Source organism: Triturus cristatus, chromosome 1_2 (assembly GCF_964204655.1).
Source record: "Triturus cristatus chromosome 1_2, aTriCri1.1, whole genome shotgun sequence".
Lineage (NCBI taxonomy): Eukaryota > Metazoa > Chordata > Amphibia > Caudata > Salamandridae > Triturus > Triturus cristatus.
Window position 1 is genome coordinate 444,298,905 of NC_140580.1, and position 23,792 is coordinate 444,322,696.

General features: G+C 43.9%; 1 protein-coding gene across 1 annotated transcript in view; it reads right to left on the reverse strand.

Moving 5' to 3' along the window:
- Window positions 1-22,779, reverse strand: part of CYP26C1 (cytochrome P450 family 26 subfamily C member 1) — a 141,528-nt gene extending 118,749 nt beyond the window's left edge. The window contains exon 1 of the mRNA XM_085606134.1: window positions 22,761-22,779. The gene's annotated coding sequence lies outside the window, so the exon portion shown is untranslated. The remainder of the gene's footprint in view (window positions 1-22,760) is intronic.
- Window positions 22,780-23,792: the final 1,013 nt, after the last annotated feature.

Sequence of the window (23,792 nt, forward strand, 5' to 3'; positions counted from 1 at the left end):
GGGATAAATTGGAACGTGAACACCTCGGTAAAGTATGCACATGGGTTTATGTCGCTTTCGAAGCTGAGGGGATAAGAAGCAAGTGAATTTCTATGAGAGGCACAATTATGTTCATGCTGTTCTGCTGCTAATGGGAGAGTTTGACAATTGCATATAACTGTAAAGCATATATCCAATGTGTATCTCGTTTTGATTTAAATATGAGGTGTAATAAAAAGACCAGTGTTTTATACATACAGTGTGGAGTCTTTTTGTAGTGTACTCAGTGTGTTGCAAGGCCGGTGCTGTGCCATTACTTTACACTTTGACCCGGACGACAAGCCTGACTACTCTGCGCTGAGTTTTCGAAAGGGTAAACTCCGGTTATCTAACAAGGTCTCATATTCATCCTATCTAAGACAGTGGATTCTGTCTGGCTTCGGTGTGTTCCAGCCAGCCAGAAACTGCTGAGTCTAACTTAAAGTAACAATACAAAAGGGGTGTTAATTGAAGTAAGGCAGATCTATTAGCTTTGTCAAAGAGTACAAACACCAAAATATAAAAGGCAGAAGTATTGGCTTCATCTAAAAGTCACCACAATATTTTACTGATAACCATAATCTACCACACATGGCAATGCATAATAATAGTTCACATAAATATTTGAAAGCGTTTTTATTGAAAACAAACAAACATGAGTTTGAGTGTTGGAGGCCACAAATTCCATTGACAGGACCAACCACAAGGGATCTCCACTCCAGCTGAGGAGCATACAGCTTCAGCTCAGGCTCGGAGTGCTTTAGAAAGTGATGGTAAGATCTCCTGGGGTCACCTATTCAATGACTCAGGAGACTTAGTGCTTAGACTTAGTGCAAATTTTAAAACAACGTTTCTAGGGGGAGCTGCTGCACTTCCTGTAGGCCCCTACACCATAAAAAAAAATAGTGGAGTGTCTGATGCTTCTAGAGGAACCACGAGGAGCCCACAACCCGTATAAAAAGCCTTATTAGGGCATTATGGGGTGCTTCCTGGCAGGAAGAAGGAATATGAAATGAGCGGCTTCTCCACTCACTTCATATTATACCTGCTTACTCTAATTATTTTTTAATGCCGGCAGAAGAGTCAGCAATTCTTTTCTTTTCATGGATGCCCCAGTCCCACTTGGGGCACCCACAACATTTTCAGCTGTTTTCAGCTGTTGTGGGAGGTCCAAGGCCCTGCAGTCCCACTGGCTTCTCCACTTTGCTCCCATCCGGATGGCAGAAGCTTTTCTTTTTGCTCCCACTGGAGCAATCCTGGGTCCCCCAGGGTAAGGAACAATTGTGTCCCATAAGATGTGGGCCTGGGAGATGGGGTTTCCAGGACAATAACATGGATCGGAAGGGGGATACATGACCCTCTCCCCAAATAAATTTGCTGAGGGCTCCAGGGGATGAGTTACCAAGGCCCATAACATGACTTGGGGAGGGAGTTCCCACACCTCCATCATCAAATAAATATGTAGCAGGCCCCGGGCAATGGGGTTCCTGGGGCCATTTAACGACTTTGGGAGGGTTATTGCACACTCCCCTCCCAAGTATAAATAATACAGTGACCCCCTGGGGCCTGGCCCACCACAGTATGAATCAGATTTGTTTTTTTTTACAAAGGTACCGAAAAAGAAAATAATATTTTGGCCTCTGGGATCCCTCCCAGATCACTTGACTGGGGGTGAAAGTTTGATTTGCTACTCATTCCATCCATCATTTGTGTGTCTTTTGCTTTCTCACCCTAAGTGAGCCGGGGTATGCCTAGACGTGGGTCCCGGGCTCACTGTGCCACCGGATTTAAGCTAGTCTGGCTGATGAGGGGGTGATACCCTGAAACCGGTCCCAGGATGCTTGTTTCTGGTCCAAGGAGGACCTGCCTTGGCAGTTCGGACTGGATTGTTCCCATGAGAAACAAGGTCAAGACAGATTTGCATATGGCTGTGTCTAAAGCGGGGTGGCATAGTGAGCAAAAGAACAATGGATTTAACCCAGATCTCATGGGTGGGGTTGAATGTTTGATTTGTTCCGCATTCCTTCCATCATTTGTGTGTCTTTTGGTTTCTCGCCCTAAGTGCGGCGGGTATGCCCACTAGGGTCGAGTCTGGCTTTTCTCCAAAAAGACGGACCCATCAAACGGAATGTCCATCAAGTTTGCCTAGATATTCGCCCGAGAAGCCAGTTGTTCTAAGCCAGGCGTGGCGCTGCAAGCCCACTGTCAATGAAATCGCTCTGCCCAGCAAATCAGTCGTGTGAAGGCCACACTTTATGGTGAATTTCGCTGCATCTCTCCCATTCTTAAACGCCTGAGAGAGCACAGCCCGTGCCTCATCCCTCATCCGGGACATGTGACAGCACTTGTGCAACCGCCTCCCAAAGGGAATGGGAGAAACGGCCCAATAAACATGCAGTATTCACCAACCGCAATGCCAGGCTAGGGGTAGAAAACATCTTCTTCCCAAGTGATTCCAGCCTCTTGGATTTCCTATCCGGAGGGGCGGAAGGGAACGTGCCCTGGGAGGTAGAAGCCTGCACCACCAAGCTTTCAGGGGTGGGGTGTTGGCTGAGGAAGTTTGGGTCACCCGGAGCCAGGCAATGGCAGAATGTAATTGTCTTTTCCACAGGAACCCCTGTCCTAGGCTTATACTACGTGCCTAGAAGGACATCAATAAGTGCCTCATTCAAGGGCAAAAGGGGTTTAGAGGTGGAAGTCCCAGGCTGAAGCACTTTGGTCACGGGATTAGTCCTGACCTGCACAGAGGGCAACTCCATTTGAGGACCTCGGCAGTGCTCTTGACAATCATGGCATAAGTTACTCCCTCCTCCGTAGCCACAGTTGGTGGATGGAGCATGCCAGTATCTGAGGAAGTGTCAAGTCCACTGGCCTCCCAAAGTTCCCCATACTTCATCTGCTATGCAGAAAAATCCTGATATTCTAAAGGGTCCATAGACCCCTCCCAATCCTCTCCCGAGCCTAAACATCATCAAAATGTTCAGGTGACAACATAGAACCCCTGGGTTCAATCGAATTGGCGTCACAGAACGCCATTCAGAATCAGTGTCATCGGGGAAAAGGATAGGGCTGGAACTACCGGTGGGCACCGGCAGCCCCAAAGTCACCGACTTCGGGTCCAACGCTGGGGAAGGTCGGGATGGCATGACTGGCGCCGTCCCAGATCCGTGATTGGATCCCTGAGGCTGGAGCCGACGGCGTCAAATACGATGGGGCGCCTTCTTACCCCGCGGGGCCCAAGGGCTCACCAGAGGGGTGGGCCTGCTCAAACACGCGGCACATGGCCTCATAATATTCTTTCATTTGAGCGAGGGTCATTCGGGTTCTCGGATAGGGAGGTAGGTGCCAAGCCGACCCTGACTCCGGCTCTGCAGAATCGTGCCTAGAGCATCGGTGCTCCTTACCTCGTTCGTTGACGGATGACAGTCGAGGCGAAGATGAAGTCCACTTGGACGACTTCTTCTTCTTCCTCTTCCCTGAGTGTCCCGATGACCTCGAGTGGGACAAAGAGGACTTGGGGCTCCGGGAGTGATCTCGCAGCCTTCTCTTCTTCGAACAAGACCGGGACCTTCAAGGAGTCTTGTTTGATGGTGTCGACTGCCGGACCGCAAGGAGCTTCAAAGCCCGCTCCCACAAGGCCTTTGGAGCCATGGCCCGACAGTCCGAGCATGACTTTGAGTTATGGTCGCGCTCGATACACCAGAGACAGATGAGGTGGGGGTCAGTTACCGACATCAAGTAGTGACAGGCACAGCACAGTTTCCTCGAAGGCATCCTCCCACACGATGAAAAAAGTAACAAGGTCGACAAGTAGGGTTGCAGAGTTCAGTTGGCATAGGTGTGGAAGACTGACCAACCGTGCTTCATGCGAGCCATCTCCCCTTTGTCAAGTGTCCAAGAGCATCATGGGTTTCCTGACTCTACAAGTTCGCCAACTGATTGTTCAATGTCATGTCTTTTCTCGCCTTGACTATTGCAACAGTCTCTACCTGGGCACCAAAAGATCAGTCTTGAACCAAATACAGGTTGTTCAAAATGCTGCTGCCAGGCTTCCTTCTACCTCCCCAAATTCTGTACGGCCTCTCATCTTCTAATCAAGCTCCACTGGCTCACTGTTGAGAAGCGCACTAAGTTTAAAGTGCTATGCATCTCCCACAATATCCTCTATAAACAAGGAGTGGGAATACTTGCCGCTCTGATGCAATTTTATTACACTACGAGAGCCTTACACTCAGCAGACTTGAATCTGGCCTCTATACCGCACCACAGAATTGCCAGAATAGGTGTATGCTCTTTTTCGTGTTCCTGTCCCCAACTCTATGGAACTCCTTGCCGTCCTCTCTAAGAAAAACTCAAAAACATTTACATTTTTGGAAGTAACTAAAGACCTGGTTGTTCTCCTTAGCTCAGCCTGCCATCCTCCTCTGCCGTCATTTTACCTGTGACTAGGGCCGGGAAGCCCCCTTCTGGGTGCAGCAGTGCGCTTTAGAAATCTTATTAACATAACATAACAACATTGGTCATTCAAGTTCTTCTCTATTTTTAAAACATTCAACGTTGTAATGCACTCCGAAATATAAGTCACATTGTGCAGTATCTCACATACTCAAAAGCATTGGTCATGCGTGATCTATGACCGATATACCATTTCTTATTCTGGGACGCCCTACAAAAAAAACAGAGTTTGCCTTTTATCCATATTGAGGGTTCCTTTTTAACAACTGCATAGCTATCTGTCAGTTAATGTTAGTGGTATGACATAATGCAACCCCAGAAGCAAAATAAATTGCTGAACCTATCACTTAATTTTAGGCACTTAATTTTAGGGGAAACAAGTCAGTCATTTAAACTAAAATGCATTAAATAAATCAGAGCTAAGTGACTTCTATCACTTTCCATGTTTCCTGTGGTTTAAAATATTGCTTGTAGTATTCCTCCTTTCTGTTCAAACACACCACTTTCAATGTCTCTAGCTCAGATTTCATGAGCAGCATTTTGTCACCTGCGTGACCGACCAATAAGATATATGCCAAAAAATGGAAGATGTGGTATTTTCATCTTCTTAGAGCCAAACCATGTGAGTACCCATAGACACTAAACTTGAGCAATCAGCTGGAAAGCTGATGATATAATTAAATAGCCTTGAGGTCCTCAGTTTTGGACTTCTTGAAAATCGCTATTATTATCTCTGGGAAGAACCTCTGCAAACTTCTGTATTGTTTCCCGCAGGGGATCTGTCGAATCTGCCTAGTAAAGCTGTTTTTGTAGTGGCCTTTATAGAAGTTGCTGAAGGCAGGCAGCATACTTTCTCCTTTTTTAGCCGAGCCTTTAACTCTCCTTATCAGGAGGGAAAGGTAAAGAAGTGGTAGAGTACATCTTCTTAGCAGCCACCATAATCAGAGAGGCCGACTGAAGATCGACTATTAAGAAGAGAAGGCCCTTCTCTGGTTGTCTATATTTCTTCAGAAGATGACATGTCGCTATATTAGTCCAGACTTAAGCCAAAAATAACACCACTTCAGACTCTATTAAGGTTGGAACCAAGAGCAATATGCACTTTGCAGTCAATGTGTTGTAAACTCTAAACAATTACTGTTGTTTTAGACTGAAGTGTTGCATCTCTAGCGTGGACAGGTGTGGATGTTATCCACTGGTAGCACTAGCTGAAGGAGAAGTGTAAAGATTTTGAAGGTAAAATATGCGTGTTGGTAGAGCAGAGTGCGTCAAGTGTGCATTCTTGAAAGTAGGTAGGAGATATTCTGTTAGAAAGATGATGCTTTGGAGTGTGCCCTCTTCTAGATGAAAACTCAATTAATTATTAAAAACTATAGTGTTTCATAATATGTTCAAGACTTGGACTATGTAACCTGGGTGTACATATTTTAAGTCTAATTAAAGTCCGGTGTGAAGATGTTTTAAACTTATGCGTTTCAGAAGGAAACCTTTTTTGGAGACAGAGGCTTCTGTGGTGCTAAGGCAGTGTCTGGGACCTCGTTCTAGTAGTTTTTGTGGAAGAGCTGGTACCACGCATGCCAGGATGACAATGACCAGTATTTTTCTTCTTGAAGGAGAGTACACCTGGGAATATTCGGTTTATGAATTCAGCACTAGAGGTTGTTGATGTCGAGTGTTTTGCAGATGTTGAATATTTTGATATTAAATGATTTGTTTACATGAAATTGCTTAATGTTGAAGGGTGTCTCAATGCTGAAGAAGCTTTCAATGTTGAATATCATTTTATTCAATGCTGAATTGGTCCTCGATATCTAGTAAGAAGCCACTGTACATGATTTTGAAACCCAATACCTCATTTTGGACCAGGAGCGATGGACTTTGGCATCTATGCAATTGTTTTTGGCTCTCCGTGTGTAGGAGTCCTCACAGGAGGCCAAGTGGCTCTTGGGAGAAGGAGCTTCTGCCTCAGGTATACCACACTGCTGTGACTGCTCTGCTGTTGCCTACTGGAATCTTCAAGCTTCCTCTTGCCTGCAATGAAGTCAAATCCCCTAACACTCGTTCAATGCAAGACTTTTTTTTATATAATAACCACATTCCACTTATGTCTGTGAGTCTAGGAGTCAGACCACACAGAGTATGGAGATCCTTTTCCCCTCACAAAGGATAGTTCATGAAAAACATGAAGTACACAGTGAGTATGTGAGGAAAACACCTCCAAAATAAAATCACTGCTGTCACAAAATGCAGGAAAGATAACACTATCTTAAAGGGCATCAAGTGAAATCAGTTCAAAGAAGTTTTGAAAGAATGTTCTTGTCTTTCGGTAAAAAAAAGGGTAGAATCCAGTGCTCAGTGATTCTGATGATATGAGACAAAAAAGAAAACTGAAGTAACTGTCTAAAAGTACCATAATGATGTTTATTTCCATTTTCCTGACAAGCAACAGGCAAGCAGCAGAAGTTGCCCAGAGGGTCAGAGGACTCAAGATTGGGGAATAGAGCAGTTGTTCAGTATACCAGAGCGTGGGAGCGCTGTCTAAATTGCACCATTTTCTGCCTACCATTGACAAAACCAACAGGGCCGGTTAGTCCCCGGCCACGAGAACAAGGAGTGGCTTGCAGAGGGGGCCACAGGCGAGAAGTATTGTAGTATTGTATCGTCTTGCAGCACCATAGACTTGTCACTGCCTTGCTGACACCACACCCCATGCACCATTGGCATTGTCTTTGTGTGGAGTGCTGAGTGTGAGCGCAGCAGAGGGTGCAGCTGCGGGGGTGGCGGCCAGCTGTAGGGCTCTTGTAGGACTGGTTTGACTGGCAGGTCGGGTAGCAGCATTGGTGTAGTATCAGATAAAGGGGTTTTAGCGAAAGCCAGCATAGTGGTTCCAGCAGGAGAGCCCTGAAGGGAGTATAGAATATAGAGCAACCAGTGTAGAGCGCACAGAGTGACCAGCCTGAACTGGACAGAATTGGACCACAGCCCCTGGACCTGAGACCTGAGATTATATTATATCATTATCCATCACGCTTTGCCAGGACGGACCCCTGCGATTGCGCCCTGCTCGGATGGCCTGTATGTGGAAAAGATTTGGGACAGTACAGACCCATTGAAGGGTGAGGCAGCAGTCTCTACAAGAGTTCGTTGCCGGAGAGACGTTTTCAGTGCTATTTGTCGTGTTACTCCTGTGCTTTTTCTTGGAGCTCGTAGGCCTATGCCATGAGGTCAGGTCGTGTAGGGGACAAGTTCAACTTTACATTGCAAGAACAGCTACAAAAAAGGCACAGAGTTGCTAGGAAAATGCTAACCCGCTCCCAAAACGATAACTCACAGGCAAATGAGACAGCCCTTGATAACGTATCGGGCAAAACCGGGCCAATCTCAAGCACGGGGGACGCATTGAAGGCTGTGGGGCAAACTCATAACCAATTCTCTGCTGGGGGAGGCAGGGGGGCCCACTCGTCCCAGTCAAGTATTAAGGATTTCTTAAAACAGAAAGGTGGCGCCCAAAGTGAAAGTAACTGTGATGTCAACTTGCCCCCAGCATTGCACATTTTGAATAAGTTGGGTTTACCAAAAGACCTGGCAGTTTTTGAGGACCCTGTATCTCACAGGGAGGAGCAGAGAGATAGTGGATAACAATCATCTGGTCCTACGCAATCAAACTTAAATGTAACTGTGGCAGAAAAATCGCCTTAAGAAATGGTAGTTATTGTCCAAGTCCATACTGTTCCAACTATCGAGAATGTAAATGTGATGTCTACCCAAATGAAGACGCAGCCTGGATCAAATAGTGTACACCAGGCAGAGGACACTCTTTGGGACATATCTATCTGGAATAAGCTCTCAAATGTTAGTGATGCTTCTGTTATCTGTATGGGGGATATGTAGGTTTATCCAAGTGTCTCAAAGTCTTCTGATACCTCGGTTGCCCGCGTCTGGGGCTGAGAAGATATGTGAGAGCCTAGATTCGCCTATTTTTGAGATAACAAATGACAAGAATATTTAAAGTTTATTTGGCCCAGGGACATGTGGTGATGATCAGATATTAGATGATCATTCAATTTTAATTCCTGTAAAAAGTGAAATCACAATTGGTCAACAGGGTGTACAGATCTTAGGTCAAGCTGATCACTGAACCCTCCTGATCCAATCATAGGTCAGCCTGATAACTCACTGAACCCTGCTGATCTTTCGTTCCTGGACAAATATGACGTTTCACCTATTCTTGATGAGCGCCCTACAATAAATAAAAGCGCGGATGATATTGGTGTGTGGAAAGGTTTGTTAAATACAATGAACGTTATAATAAGTGTACTTGATTTCTATTCAAATAAACTTGAAATTCAGGTGGAACTTTAAAATACTTTAGCAGTCTATGTAGCCGGTAGTGACACAAAATTACAAAACTTGACAGGTTTGGTGGTTAAGGCCCAGACTGAGGTTAATGACCAATTGATAAGATGCACATGTTCTCACATTTTGGATAAGATGTCCAATCTCCTAAAAATAGTAGGTTCACTTGTTGATGAAGTTAAAAAAACAGCAGGGAATCCAGTCTTGGACAGAACTCTGGTTTGTAATAAGAAAGTGGGAGTTAGTGTATCTAGTGCAAACATGAAGCAGCAACAAGTCCAGTTAAATGTGTGTTGTGATAACTCTAGATCTCCAGAGGAGGTTGGTGGGGAGGCTGAGGTCAGTCTGGGTTCAGGTGTACATATAGATGATGGTCATGTTTCCCACGGAATCAAGAAAGTCAAGTCAAAAATGATTGCTAAATCCCCATGTTCAATCTCCGGGGATAGTCTTAGTGATTGCCCCCCACTATCCAAACGAGCAAGGAAAAGGTTGTGGAAAGCTCAGAATAAGGCCAGGAGGCCAGTCGCTTCAGTAGCCACAGCAACTAAACCCAAGGATTATTATCCGATTTTTAAACCAGCTATTAGGAAATGTTTAATTCAGGATGGTGCTGAAGAAGGTGTAGAATCTTCTATAGTTTTGTTGTCGCCATTGAGATGCAAGGATCAGGTATCCGCAAATGGTAGTAAAAATGAAGTTCCCAACCCCAATGGTATAATGAAGCCGGATGTGGCATGTATTAGTAAGGGAGGGGAGACTAGGTCGGACAGCAAACCCCAGGGGACTAGGTTCGTTTCCCAAGAACAAGTAGTCGATACCCTTAATCGGTCAAGTACAGTAGAAATGTTAGAGCATACTGTTACTCAGAGCTTAACACCACCATTTTCTTTTTCAAATTCCTCCACTTTAGCAAAAGATAGTAAACCAAGCCAATTAAGCTCCCTATGTTACAGACAGGATAATATCTAACAATTGGGATAAAAAAATAGTAATGCAACCACTGTATGAATCTCAGGGGTCCCATGATAGTCTCAATTGGAGTCTAATTTTGAAAATAATTTCAACTATTCCTGAATTAGCATTTATTAAAACTACTGATTTGGTGTCAGTAAAGTTTAAACAAGAACAGCCAAACATTCTTCGAGAGTCTACTATTACAACTTGGTCCTCACATGATATTGTTACTAAGATCTTAGGATCAAGTCAGTATTTTATGGAATGCGGCATTAAGGTTGAGATTTGCACCAGTGTAAATTATCCCCTGATTCTGGAGGTATTGACCCTTAAGGCGGATAAGGGTGGCAAAACAGTTGAAAGTAAGAAGCCAAATATAGTACTTAGAGACGCATCGGGGCCATCGGCTAATCAATCTTGCAGTTCTGGTCTGCTGATTACAAATTCCCAAACAGGGGGTCGACTCTGTGAGTGGCTACCTAAAAATAATGTGCGAATGGAGGACTGGTCTTGGCTTCCAGCAACTTTGGTAAAGGTGCCCTGTGGAGATAGTAATTGAATGTCCGTAGCTATGGATACTAATGCAAAGCAAATAAGTCTATACTCCTGGAATGTTCAAGGACTGAACCATCTACTGTCTGACCCCGATACGATATTATTTTTAAATTCATTTACATTTTTAATATTTCAAGAAACATAGAGCAAACAAATCACTCCTTTGCTTGGGTTTAATGAATACAGTATCCCGGCAGTGAGAATTAATAAAGCAGGCAGTGCAAAATGTGGCCTGACGTGCTACATTGCAGTTGACATAAATTTAGTAGTGGATGTGGTGGACTTTAAACCTTTCCGTGCTCATGACGGCCTGGAGCCGTCATGATACACAGTGGGCGTGTGCTCATGACCGCTCCAGGCTGTCATGACACATCTCCCCGGAAATCCCTCTGGTGCCCGCACCAGAGGGATTCCCTTTACACCAAAAGAGCCTCGGGAGCTGGTGAAGAGCTTCCCCAGCTCCCGAGGCCCCCCCTGGTTTCCCTGAAATGACGATCGGCGCGCATGTCGCACTGACATCATTTCACTCAGGCTCATTTAACTGTAATGAGCCTAAGGCTCATTTCAGTTTCAGTTTCTACGTGCTCAGGGGGCTATTTCAGCCCCCTGAGTATGTAGAAAGACGGGAGAGGTATCGTTGGAAAGGGGAGAATCTCCCCTTTCCAACGGTACCCCAACGTTTGGATCCCTGCTTGGGTATCGCCACAGGCCCTTGGGCAAGGGCCTTTGTTCCCCCCAATTCAATTTGGTAAAATGTTGTCTTTCTGCCCTCCCTGGTGAGCAGATGGGGGCAGTAGCCCAAAATCTGCCCCCCCGGGGGGGCAAAAAGCCCACTAGACACCAGGGATTGTTTTAGCATATAAAAATAAGGGTGGGGGCTGCCCAAAACGGGCATGCCCATGCCCCCACCCCCGCAATCATTACAGTCTTTCTGCTCCCCCCAATGCCCCCACCCACCTGCCACCATTACAGCCTTTCTGCCCCCCCCGGGGGACAGATGGGGCATTGGCCCCTAATCTGCCCCTTTGGGGGGGCGGAAAGCCCACTTGACGCCAGGGATTTTTTTTTGCGCAATTTTATTTAGGGTGGGGGCTGCCCGAAATGGGCACGCCAATGCCCCCACCCCCTGCCACCATTACAGCCTGTCTGCCCCCCCGGGGGGCAGATGGGGCCATAGCCCCCAATCTGCCCCCTACGGGGAGGCAGAAAACCCACTAACTGCCAGGGATTTTATTTTGCACAATTTGTTTTAGGGTGGGGGCTGCCCAAAACGGGCATGCCAATGCCCCCACCACCATTACAGTCTTTCTGCCCCCCCTGGGGGGCAGAAAGCCCACTTGACGCCAGGGAGTTTTTTGCACATTTGTTTAAGGGTGGGGGCTGCCCGAAATGGGCATGCCAATGCCCCCACCCCCGCCACCATTACAGCCTTTCTGCCCCCCCCAGGGGACAGATGGGGCATTGGCCCCTAATCTGCCCGTTCGGGGGGGGGTGTGGAAAGCCCACTTGACGCCAGGGATTTTTTTGGCCGGGGGGAACACTGGGTGGTAGGAAATTTGTGGATCCACGTAGATTCCAGAACTTTCCCACACAGAAATTTGAGAAAAAAGTGTTTTTTTCAGCTAAATTTGAGGTTTGCAGGGGATTCTGGGTAGGAAAACGTTAGGGGACCCACGCAAGCCATACCTTGCTGGATTCCCCCGAGTGTCTAGTTTTCAGAAATGTGTGGGTTTGGTAGGTTTCCTAAGATGGCCGTCGAGCCTGGGGCCAAAAACCTCACTCGCATGGGTGGTTCAAGTACCCGTGACAGGTAAGGGCCCAAAACGTACTGATGAGACATCAAAATGACCTATCACAAAACAACCTGGTTTTGCAAGGGGAGTCACCTAGGTTTTTGGCCCCGGGCTCGGCGGCGATCTTAGGAAACCTCCCAAACCCACACATTTCTGAAAACTAAACACTTGGCGGAGTTCAGCAAGGTATGGCTTGCGAGGGTCCCCTTAAGTTTTCCTACCCAGAATCCCCTGCAAACCTCAAATTTAGCTGGAAAAAAGGACTTTTTTCTCAAATTTCTGTGTGTGAAAGTTCTGGAATCTATGTGAATCCACAAATTTCCTACCACCCAGTGTTCCTCCAGGTCTCCCAATGAAAATGGTACCTCACTCGCGTGGGTGGGTCAAGTACCTGCGACAGGCAAGGGCCCAAAACGTATTGAGAAGACATCAAAATGACCTATCACAAAACAACCTGGTTTTGCAAGGGGAGTCACCTGGGTTTTTGGCTCGGCGGTCATCTTCGGAAACCTACCAAACCCACACATTTCTGAAAAGTAAACACTCTGGGGAGTCCAGAAAGGTATAGCTTGCGTGGGTCCCCCAACGTTTTCCTATCCAGAATCCCCTGCAAACCTCAAATTTAGTTGAAAAAATATCTTTTTTCTCAAATGTCTGTGTGGGAAAGTTCTGGAATCTATGTAGATCCATAAATTTCCTACCACCCAGTGTTTGCCTAGGTCTCCCGATAAAAATGGTGCCTCACTCGCATGGGTGGGTCAAGTACCCGCGACAGGCAAAGGCCCAAAATGTATTGAGGAGACATCAAAATTGCCTATCATAAAACAGCCTAGATTTGCAAAAGGTTTCACCTGGGATTTTGGCCCCGGGCTCGGCGGCCATCTTGGGAAACTTCCAAACCCACACATTTCTGAAAAGTAGACACCTGGGGGAGCCCAGCGAAGTATGGCTTGCGTAGGTCCACCAACATTTTCCTACCCAGAATCCCCTGCAAACCTCAAATTTAGCTGGAAAAAAGCACTTTTTTCTCAAATTTCTTTGTGGGAAAGTTCTGGAATCTGTGTGGATCCACAAATTTCCTCCCACCCAGCGTTCCCCCAGGTCTCCCGATAAAAATGGTACCTCACTTATGTGGGTAGGCAAAGTGGCTGAAACAGGAAATGGCCCAAATCGTATTGCGGAGACTTCAAAAGTACCTATAACAAAACTACCTGGTTTTGGGGGGTGGCACCTGGTTTTTTGGCCCCAGCTTGCCGCAATCTAGGGAAACCTACCAAACCCACATGTTTTTGAAAACTAGACGCCCTGGGGAGTCCAAAGAGGTATGGCTTGCGTGTATCCCCCAACGTTTCCCTACCCAGAATCCCCTGCAAACCTAAAAATTAGCTGAAAAAAAATATTTTCCACATATTTTTGCGAGGAATCACAGTGTTGGCACAAATGTCCTACCACCCAGCGTTCCCATTGATCTCCCGAGTAAAATGATACCTCACTTGTGTGGGTGTCCAAAGCAGAACTGGCAAAAAATGTATTTTAAAAAAAATGCAGCGCTTAGAATTCTCGGTGCTATACTCTAAATCCCTGTTTTGGGCTCTTCCTAGTCACAGGCCTTTGACTCACCCACACAAGTGAGGTATCATTTTACTCGGGAGAACAAGGGGAACGTTGGGTGGTAGGACATTTGTGCCGGTACGGTGATCCCACGCAAAAATGTATAGAAAAAGTGATTTTTTTTCAGCTAAATTTGAGGTTTGCAGGGGATTCTGGGTAACAGAACCTGATCTGAGACAGTCACTGCTCAGTTTTTGGCTCTGGGTTCGTCGGGTTCTTGGTGAACCTACAAGTCCTATATATCCCCACAACCAGGAAGGTCCAGCGGATGTAACGGTATAGTGCTTTCAAAGAGGTGTCATAATTAGAAGAAGTTACATGTGAAAATATTGACACAAAAGGCGGATTTTTTCAGCTAATTTTTAATTTTTCCTATATTTACTGTTAGTTTCTATAAAGAAACCTTGAAGGATCTACACAAATGACCCCTTGCTGAATTCAAAATGTTGTCTACTTTTCCAAAATGTATAGCTTTCCTGGATCCATTATTGCTTTCATACCCATTTCTACCATTAACTGGAATGAGGTTCAAAGCACAAAAATAGCAAAAATAGGCAATGTCTCAGAAAAATACCAAAACTGTGTAAAATTTGGGGGTTTTCTGACAAAAGTCTGCTTGTCCCTGAAAGCTGGGAAGATGGTGATTTCAGCACCACAAGCCCTTTTTTTATACCATTTGCAGGGAAAAAAACAGATGCTTTCATCTGTAGCCCTTTTTCGCATTATTCCCCAAAAAAACAAAATTTAGCTGTATTTTGGCTAATTTCTGAGTCCCATCCAGGAGAATCCACAAACCCTGGGCACCTTTAAACTCCCCATGATGTTGGAAAAAAAGGCCGCAAATTTGGCGTGGATACCTTATGCGGCCAAAAAGTTACAGGGGCCTAAGCGCGAACTACCCCAAATAGCCAAAAAAAGGCTTAGCACAGGGGAGGAAAAGGCCTAGCAGTGAAGGGGTTAATCTGGGTTGGCTACAATGTCTTGTGGTAAACAATACTGATTCAAGTTTAATTATCCTCAACATGTATCTAAGTGCCAGAAAAAATAAGTCTACGCAGTTGTATATCCTGCAAGAGGTTTTAAGCACATTAATAATCCAGCACCCAGATGCTGGCATAATAGTTTCAGGTTACTTTAATTTGCAACTAAGTTGGTTTTCTGGTGTAAACTGAAAGACTGATGGACTTGCAAAAGAATGTTGCGACATTATGTCTGAGGCTGGGTTCAGCCAGTTAAAAGAAAAATCTAGGTTCACTCCCACTTTTAAAAATTCTAAACAAGGATCAATTAGTGATTATACATTTATATCAGACAACTTAAGACCAAAAATGTCTGAATATACGCGTCCTGAAAGTGATCATAACCACCAGATTGTAACATTTATCTTTTTGGTGAAGTGTCATTCGAAACCTAACGAACTTCCCAATATGGCACATTCTGCATATAATCGAAGAGGTTAGTATGGCATTTAGCTAAAGAGGAGGAAATTACACAAGCAGCTAAAGCACTAATTAAGGAATGTGACCAGTGTGTGCAGGGGGAAATGAATATGATGGGGAAATGAAACTTGATTACAACGTCCCTGGTGGGGAAATTTGTAGCCCGCAAGGCTAGAAAAATTAAACACCATTTGAACCCTCAGAAAATATGGTTCTCCTCTAAGCTATTTAAGTTAAAGAAATCGCTTAATAAAGCTGTTCAGGCCGTATGCTCATAGATTTTATAAGATCTATTCTGTGTATAAAGAAAATTTGAAGGAACTGAAAAAGATTTATAAACAATAAGTCTGGAAAGCTAAACTTAAATATCAATCTGGGCTTTGGAATAGTTTATTATCCGCCTCAAAGCAAAATAATACAAAAAGATTTGGGGCAGTAATTAATATGCTTGAAAGGGGAGGCTGTAGGGTTTTTGCATAAATATATCAGAAGCCAGTTGGGTAACTTTTATTGCTAATTTGTATGGCTCATCGGACCAGATGGTAAACCAACCAGACATGCAGTTTGACTATGAGGAAAATAGTATATTAACAACTGATTTTCGGAGTGGTGGGTGTCAGGGTTTGACTACCACAGCCCAATTCAATGATTCTAGTCTTGACCCAAACCTTGATTTAGAAGTTTTCAGTTGTAATGAAGTATTGACCTTGTTACGTGGAAATGGTGCCCCTGGACCTAATGGGCTACCTAATGCCCTGTTCCGTGCCAATGTCGACATGTGGGCTGGTATTTTGTATAAATTATTCAGTGAAGTGTTGACACTGGAGATTGTGCCAGAATCATGGCAAGGTAGCATATTGCAGCCCATTTATAAAAGCATCCCGGTCGCCAATCCTGCCAATTATCGATTAATTTTGTTGACTGATGTGATGCAAAGGTGTTTGCTTCCATTCTGTTGATAGAATTGGAAAATTGGGCAACGCAGGAAAGCATTATTCCATTTAATCAAACTGGTTTTCGGAAAGGCCAATCCTCCACTACCAACCTGTTGGCGCTAACATTACTTGCTGAGTGGGCTGTCTTAAATAAACAAAATGTATGCATTGCTTTTATTAATTTAAAGGCAGGCTTCGTCTCTGTGCCACGAAATCTGTTATGGAAAATATTGTTAGATCGGGGCATTCCAGGTAACTGTTGAAGGCTATAATCTTTTTGTATACAGATACTTTAGGTTCAAGTCAGGTTGGGTGATGATAATTCCTTATCAAGGAAAATCAGAACATATAATGGTTTAAAGCAAGGCTGTGCTCCCTGTCTTTTTAATTTATTTTTATCAGATCTTTCTCAGCACTTGGATTCTATTACTGGACATGTTCCTAGGGTGTAGTGGGGGTACAAATCAGCTACCTTCAATATGCTGATGATACTATCCTCGTGAGCCATACTCCTATTGGCCTACAAAGACTTATTACCGCCTTTGATGAATATACACAACAGAATGGCCATGAACTGAATGTAAAAAAAAACAAAGTCATGAAAATTGGTTCAGTTAAACAGAAGTTCAATTCATGGAAGGCCAGAGCAGGTCCAATTGAAGTTGTTAAAAGGTATAGATACTCAGGGGTGGTGTTTGATAATGGAGTATCCTTCAAATTCCATTTTGAGGACCTAAGAGCCAAAACTGTGACCTTGATTCATGCTTTTAAATTTTGGAAAAAATCACTGAATTGTCAATCGTATGACTTTATTCTTAAAGTAATTTAAGCTAAATTACAACCAACCCTCATATATGGCACACCCATTACTAGAGGGAAAGATGCAAAGGTCCTGGATCTATTGGTAGTCAAGGTCTTCAAAGCAACTTTTGAGATTGCAAATTCAGTGTGCCAAGCAGGAATAAGATCAGAGTTTGGTCTCCAGAGACAGTGCCTGGTATCAAAAGGAGCTTTTCTGAAATGTATGGTCACTTTGTCTTCATTAGCCCCTGCATCCTTGGTGAACATTTGTTGGTTAGAAATAGATAAGTCTTCCTATGCTGCTAAATGGAGATCTTATATTTTAACCTCCCTAAGAGATATTGGTCTGCAAATTGCACTGCAAGATCTGAAAATACCCAATTTTAAGTTAATTTTAAAAAACTTATCAAAGCTGAATCCTCAAACTGGACAAAAATGCATTAGTAGGGAAAAATTATGCATGGTTTGTGATAAATTCATACGAATTCCTACGCATTCAGCCATATTTGACTGCTTATTTTTCAGCAAAGTTTAAAAATAGTTTTTTAAAGGTTACGTATGGGAATAAAAGAGGGCACACAATCATGGCTCAAGCAGTGGCCAGACTCTAATTGTGGACTATGTGGATGGGCACAAGAAACATTAGTACATATAGTGTGTGTGTGTGCCCCAAGCTGATTAACATTCGACGTACTGTTCTGAAACCACATTTCTTGAAGAGTGGGGTTAGATCAGCTCGTCAGGCTTTAATTATATAATTATCTGACAAATCGATTCTGTTATTATGTCAATTGGCAAAAATGTTAAGTGCAGTTGAAAAATGTCTGATAAATAAGGTTGAGCTTCATTATTTTAATGGCTCTGGAATCTAATAGTTTACATACTGTTTATATCCTGTATATCTTAGTGATTATGCTGCTAGGGTGATAACTAGAATTGTAACAATAGAAGTTTCACCGTTACAGTAACTTTTGATGCACTTTATCATTGTTTTAATATGATGGACGTTGCAAGTACTGCATGTTAGAACTTTAAAATGCAACATGTGTAATATTCTGCTGTAGAAACTAATGAAGTATTTGTTTATGTATTTTATTCTTGTTGTTAGATACAGGGAATTAGTATGTTGTGCACGCTGTCACTTTAAACTGTAAAATGTGCAATATTATGTTGTTGTAATGTTTGATGTAAGTGATTTGATATTTTTTGGGGGTGGATATTATTATGATTGTATTGGTAAATGTTTAAATAGTATATGTGGCACAGTCTTTAAATATTATGTAATGTGAAGATACTTTGATTGCAATTATTTTTTATTAATCAAGCAATAAAGATTATATATATATAACACAAAAAAATACACTCTTATTCCGAAGGAATTAGTGGCAACAGATCTAACCCTTTCGTTTGTCACATTTGCATGTCCAAGGTGTCACAAAGAAAAGATACGATAATGCATTTTCCAACGTTTATTGAAAAGCTCTAATCTTTTTAAATAAAACAAGGACTGTGATTATCAGAAAGATGAGACACATCATTGTTATAAGCATTATTAGAACGGTGAAAAGCACAAACAGTTCAACCATATTAATTTTTCATAATGTTTCTAAGGTTTCTCCTATCTATCACTAATATCTCTATGCTAAAGAGAGCATGTCAGGAGCACCCATCTGCCAGACCTGTTGGAGAAATCTAACCACATACCTTGGCACTGAATGTCAGGAAGCTGGCCTCAGTGCATTAACAAATGCACCCATCTAAGGGTGCAGGCCTGCACACTTCTCTTGCATGGCTGTATTCCTTCTCTGGATGAAGGTCGAGGTCAGCAGCTCACAGCAGTGTCCAGCATGACTTCGGTGGGGAGTGAAGCACCTCTCACCGAATTCAGAATGGATGCTGTTTAAATAATAATACACCATCCTTTTCTTACTGTGACAGAATTGCAAAACAGCGTCTTTAATTAGTCTGGGGAGAAAGAGTCGTCTTATATGAGCAAAAATAAAACAAGGCATCGTGTCCTGGAATGTGCATCCCTGGAACTGAATGTTCAGACTGCAGGGCGATAATGTCTATCAGAAATAAATGCGAGTGAGGCACATTATCGTATTAGGGAACACATTTGCAAACCATCATTAGAAAAAGATGCTAAGTTAAAAAAGAGAGCTGAAATGGAGGCTAAATGTAAGCTCCACAACACCATCCCCTTGGTCGGAGAGATGACTTTTACAAATATAAGCAGTAGTAATGACAATATCTAAAAGGCCTTATTGTTTCATAAAAGCACTTTAACAGTATAAACAGATATAAAAGCTATAAAATCCTAAATTAAAAAACCAAGCAAGGTACTAAAAAATAAAAAAAGAATTTCATAAAACCAAAAAAGTCCAACAGTATTCGAAGGCAACAGTGGAAGGAGTGCAGCCTCCGAGGAGGAACCAGATGTCAGAAAACCTGACGTTGAAGCAGCATCTGGCATTGGCAAAGGTGGCTCATAATAAGAATCTTGCAGCAAAGGGAGTAGAATCATAGACAACACAAGTAATGCAACCGCAAAAGGCGCCAAGCTGATTTATGTCCGGATACTGGGACAATTGCCCAGCAAGGCACAAATCAAGAGTACACTCGAAAGAGCACCATAGGCAGTTTGGAACCACACAGACCGAAAGGACAGGGATCAGTTCTCATTCAGTTCCAATAACGAAGGCTCTCCAAAATACTGTATCATGTGTTGACGACACAGGAGGCCGTGAATTCGTTCCATCACCATACAGCCTTGTTGTGGGCCACCCACAAATATAGAACCAAAATAGCAACCGAAAGGAATAACACAATCAGAATGCCTTCAAAAACAATTGAAAACAACTAGTGTATAAAAGATGGAATAACACCAAGCACAGTCTGAAACGTAGAATCAAATCCAGACCCAATAACTTTAAAAAAGCGCTACTCCAGTGGTGTTAGAAGCATTGAAAATATGGTGTACTAGCTCACCGAAATGTGGCACCAATTGAGTACAGAATAGTGATTGTACCTCAGACGAGGAACGTGTTTTTGGAGATAAAAAGTTTCTTGGGCAGATGTTAAAGCCACATCTTCTTGAAATAATAAGGCTTTTAGTCTGCTTGATTTATCAAAGCTAATCTGTGAAAAAGGGAATGTTGCACACAACGTCACTTTCTTGGTGGACTGTGTGGGAGGATATAAGATATTCATACAGCAAGTCACATCCCTGAAAATAGTGACTACATATTAGGAATCACCTTGTTTCTTGACTTCATTGATGTAATGGAAGGGCTATATGTATATCATTGTCATACGATGGAATTGCTGTAAATGCCTGTGTTGCCTTTGCTGAAAATAAAAATTGGTTAAAAAAAGGGACACCTGGTTTCATCCTGCTTCAGCTCTTATCATTTAAAAATAAATAGCTCTCATTGTAAAGCAACAAAAATTCAGACTTTATCAATGGTTCAGGAAAACACTACAAATAACACGCAACATTAGCTATGGACTCATTACAAACTCCATGAAGTCTCTTTATAAATGAAGGAGTGAGAAAAGAAGTACCACACTCATATAGACTAACAAAACCCTCTTTGTTCTCGTGCACACATACGTGATGAAAAGGGAGAAATCAAGCCTTGTGTAAACAAGCATTTACAATGCAATGGTCTCTGCATTGTTAAAGTTAGAGCTATTGGCATTGCTCATGACATTATTTTTGTTTATGTTTTTGTTTTTAAAACACTTAAAGTAGGTAGTGCAGGCAATTAAAGTGTGGCATACGCTGACCTTTCCCCTCACCAACCTGCCTTTCACACCAGCTTGTCACAGTCTCGCCACTTTTTCATGGCATTTCTTGCCTCTCCTGCTTTCTCTTCTCTCTCTCATTTCTTAATAATCATGCCAAATTCCCCTCTTTCTCCCACCCTTGTCCCTCACCAGGCTGTTATTTATATCCCTCTATGCTCAGTCTCTTTCTAAACTCTTTCCATCTTCCTCTGCCTTACATCTCTTCCTTTCCCCTGTCTTTTCCTGCCCAAGTTCTCTCTAACTGAATGGAAAAGATTCAAAGACATACAGATCATTAGCCTAATATATGGGCATTAGGCAAATGGTGAATTGATTCTCTCAGTGGACGACCAGAAGACGGACCCAATAAAAAAAAATTATGTTGGCAGTCTATGTATATTAAGAGTTTATATGAGGATAGTGTGTTCACGTATTACAGAATTATGGAATTTATGCCCTAAAATATCAGTGATTTAAAAATGTGATTCTATATTCTCGAAGCGGTTGATATGATTTATAAAAGAGAATATGTGTGGACAAATATGAAGCAAAAATCCAATAATAATTGCGATATTATTGTTGACACATAATTTTGGTATTTATCCCTCGCAAGTCAAAATCCTTTTGTTTAGACAAGTTCTCTCTAAGCTCCAGTCCCACCAGGTGCTGGTTAAGTCAAGGGCGGACCCTCAGAAGGGAAGCACCTGGAAGTGGCGGCTGCACTGACGGAGCATGATCACTGAAAAGATCAGATGGCATGTGGTTGAACTGTTTGCACTTACAACTTGGCTCATTTTTTGCTTGAGGGGTAGAGAAGCACTTCAGGCCGAGCCAGAGCCAGGTATGTGGATCAAGCCAGGCTCGAGCCCGCAGGGGCTCACCCACCTCCAGGTGGCAGTAGGATCAACACCAGGCACACAGTTGCAGGACATCAAGTCCTGATAATGTGTTTTGCACTCATGCAAAATATATGTCGATTTTAGTGTGAAGTAATGACCAAAAGTAGGTCCATTGTGTCAAATGCAGAATCTTTGTAGTATTATACTTAGTGTCGCATTAGAAGTGACCCATTAACAAGCCACACTAATACTGCATGTAGTATCATTGATACAAGGTGATATTGCCATGCTGTTACTGGGCTATTATGAGTTGTGATGACATCTAGAATCAGGAATAACATGATTTTAGCAAGTGGGTTTGCACCCAGAAAGACCAGGTCACTTGTGATCCCATTTCAGTCAAAAACAGGAGTTTTCAGACAAAAAACTGAGTTACTAGACCACTAGCAATGGAGTTCTTAGAATACTCAAGTTCTAGTCATGGGAGCTGATTACAAGGGACCCTGCAATAAGGTGCGGTAATACTGCATAGGTTATTATGGATAATCTGCAGTATTCTTGTGGGATAACGAGGAGTTCTTAATTCTGGAATGGAGAATAAAATGGTAGGAGCAGAGCTGCTGCATGAACTTCCCCCAAGTGTACCATTTTCTTGAAAATTTCTGCGAATTTTTTGCAGTTGCATACCTGCCTGGAAAAATTCGGGCACTTGCAGTCCTGGTTTCCTATTTTTTTGTGTGCTAACATTGGGATAAGCAGCTTACTTGGAATCACTCAGTGTCATCTTAAGAGTTTTTGGTGCCCCCCTCCCCAATTGCTCTCTCCGTTCAGAACAACTTGGAATCTTTTCACACATTTTATTTGCTAATTCATGGCCACACAATGCCAACAACAGTGACTTGTGCTTAAGCTTTCAGGATTGGGGTCGCATAAAAACAGCTGAAATATGTTTTACTTTTACCCAGGTTCCCAAAAAATCCTTACAATGACACTGCACAGAGAGAAAAGAGTGAGAGTTAGAGGTAGGAAGAGAAAGGGACAGTGCCTGAGATAAACACGTAGTTAAGGTGAGACAGAGAAAAAGTTCACGTTTCTGTGGGCCCTAGGCAAGGGTTTACTTTGCCCATGCCTCTAAACGTCTCTGGATCGCCCCCTCTGGTTCTTTTTTGTAATTACAGTATAGAGTTAATCAAAGACGCATCTGCTCACCAGGTCCAGGTGGTTGGGGAACTGCTTGACCTTGCCGGGGTTGGCGTACTAGTTGTTGATGGCGCTCTGGCTGCCCAGCTCGCGCTCGGCGCCCGCCAGCGAGGCGTACTCCGCCCGCTGGGGGCTGCTGGACTTCTGGCTGACCTTGATGTAGAAGAAGTCCTCGCTCTTGCCCATCTTGGAGCTGGACTTGCCGTGGCTCGACTCCTGCGAGAATCCGAAGCGCAGCAGGCCGTCCGAGTAGGGGTTCAGCTTCTTGAGGTGGTATGACTTCCGCAGCTTGTACTGGGAGCCGCGGCAGTTGCGTCTGTTGAAGTTGTGGCTCGAGATGAGGCTACTGACGCTCCCCGTGGCTTCGCGGCGCTGCGGGCATGTAAGTGGCGCGGATGGCCCGTTCACGGAGCGCGAGGGGGCGCTGAGGCGGCCTGTAGCAGATTGCGATGTTCCGAGTAGCGGTTCAGCTTCTTGAGGTGGGACGACTTCCACAGCTTGTACTGGGAGCCGCGGCAGTGGCGTCTGTTGAAGTTGTGGCTCGAGATGAGGCTACTGACGCTCCCCATGGCTTCGCGGCGCTGCGGGCATGTAGGTGGCGCGGATGGCCCGGTCACGGAGCACGAGGGGGGCGCTGAGGCGGCCTGTAGCAGACGCCCATCTGTCTTCAGGAGCTGCGGCCCTGAGGAAAAATCACAACAAAAATCACAACAGCAGAAAGACGTGAGTGCGAGAAACGCCACTTGGGGATGAGAGACTGAAGGGTGATCAGGACCAGAGATAAGACACACAAAGCAGCTGAGAGCTAGGGGCGTAAAACAACTCTCGCTCCTGTTCCACAGCAGTAGAGGAAACATCTGAACACCGCCGCCTTTCTCCGAGGTCAAGCAGAAATGCCTCGGAGAAACGCAGTGGCGTTTTTGGATTCGGGGGCGTGTTTTCCTTTCTCTCCTCTTGCCATTGGCTGGAATGTTTACATTCCAGAGGAGAGAAGATTTGAAAAAACACGCCCCCGAATCGCAAAAGGACGGGGCTTGTTTG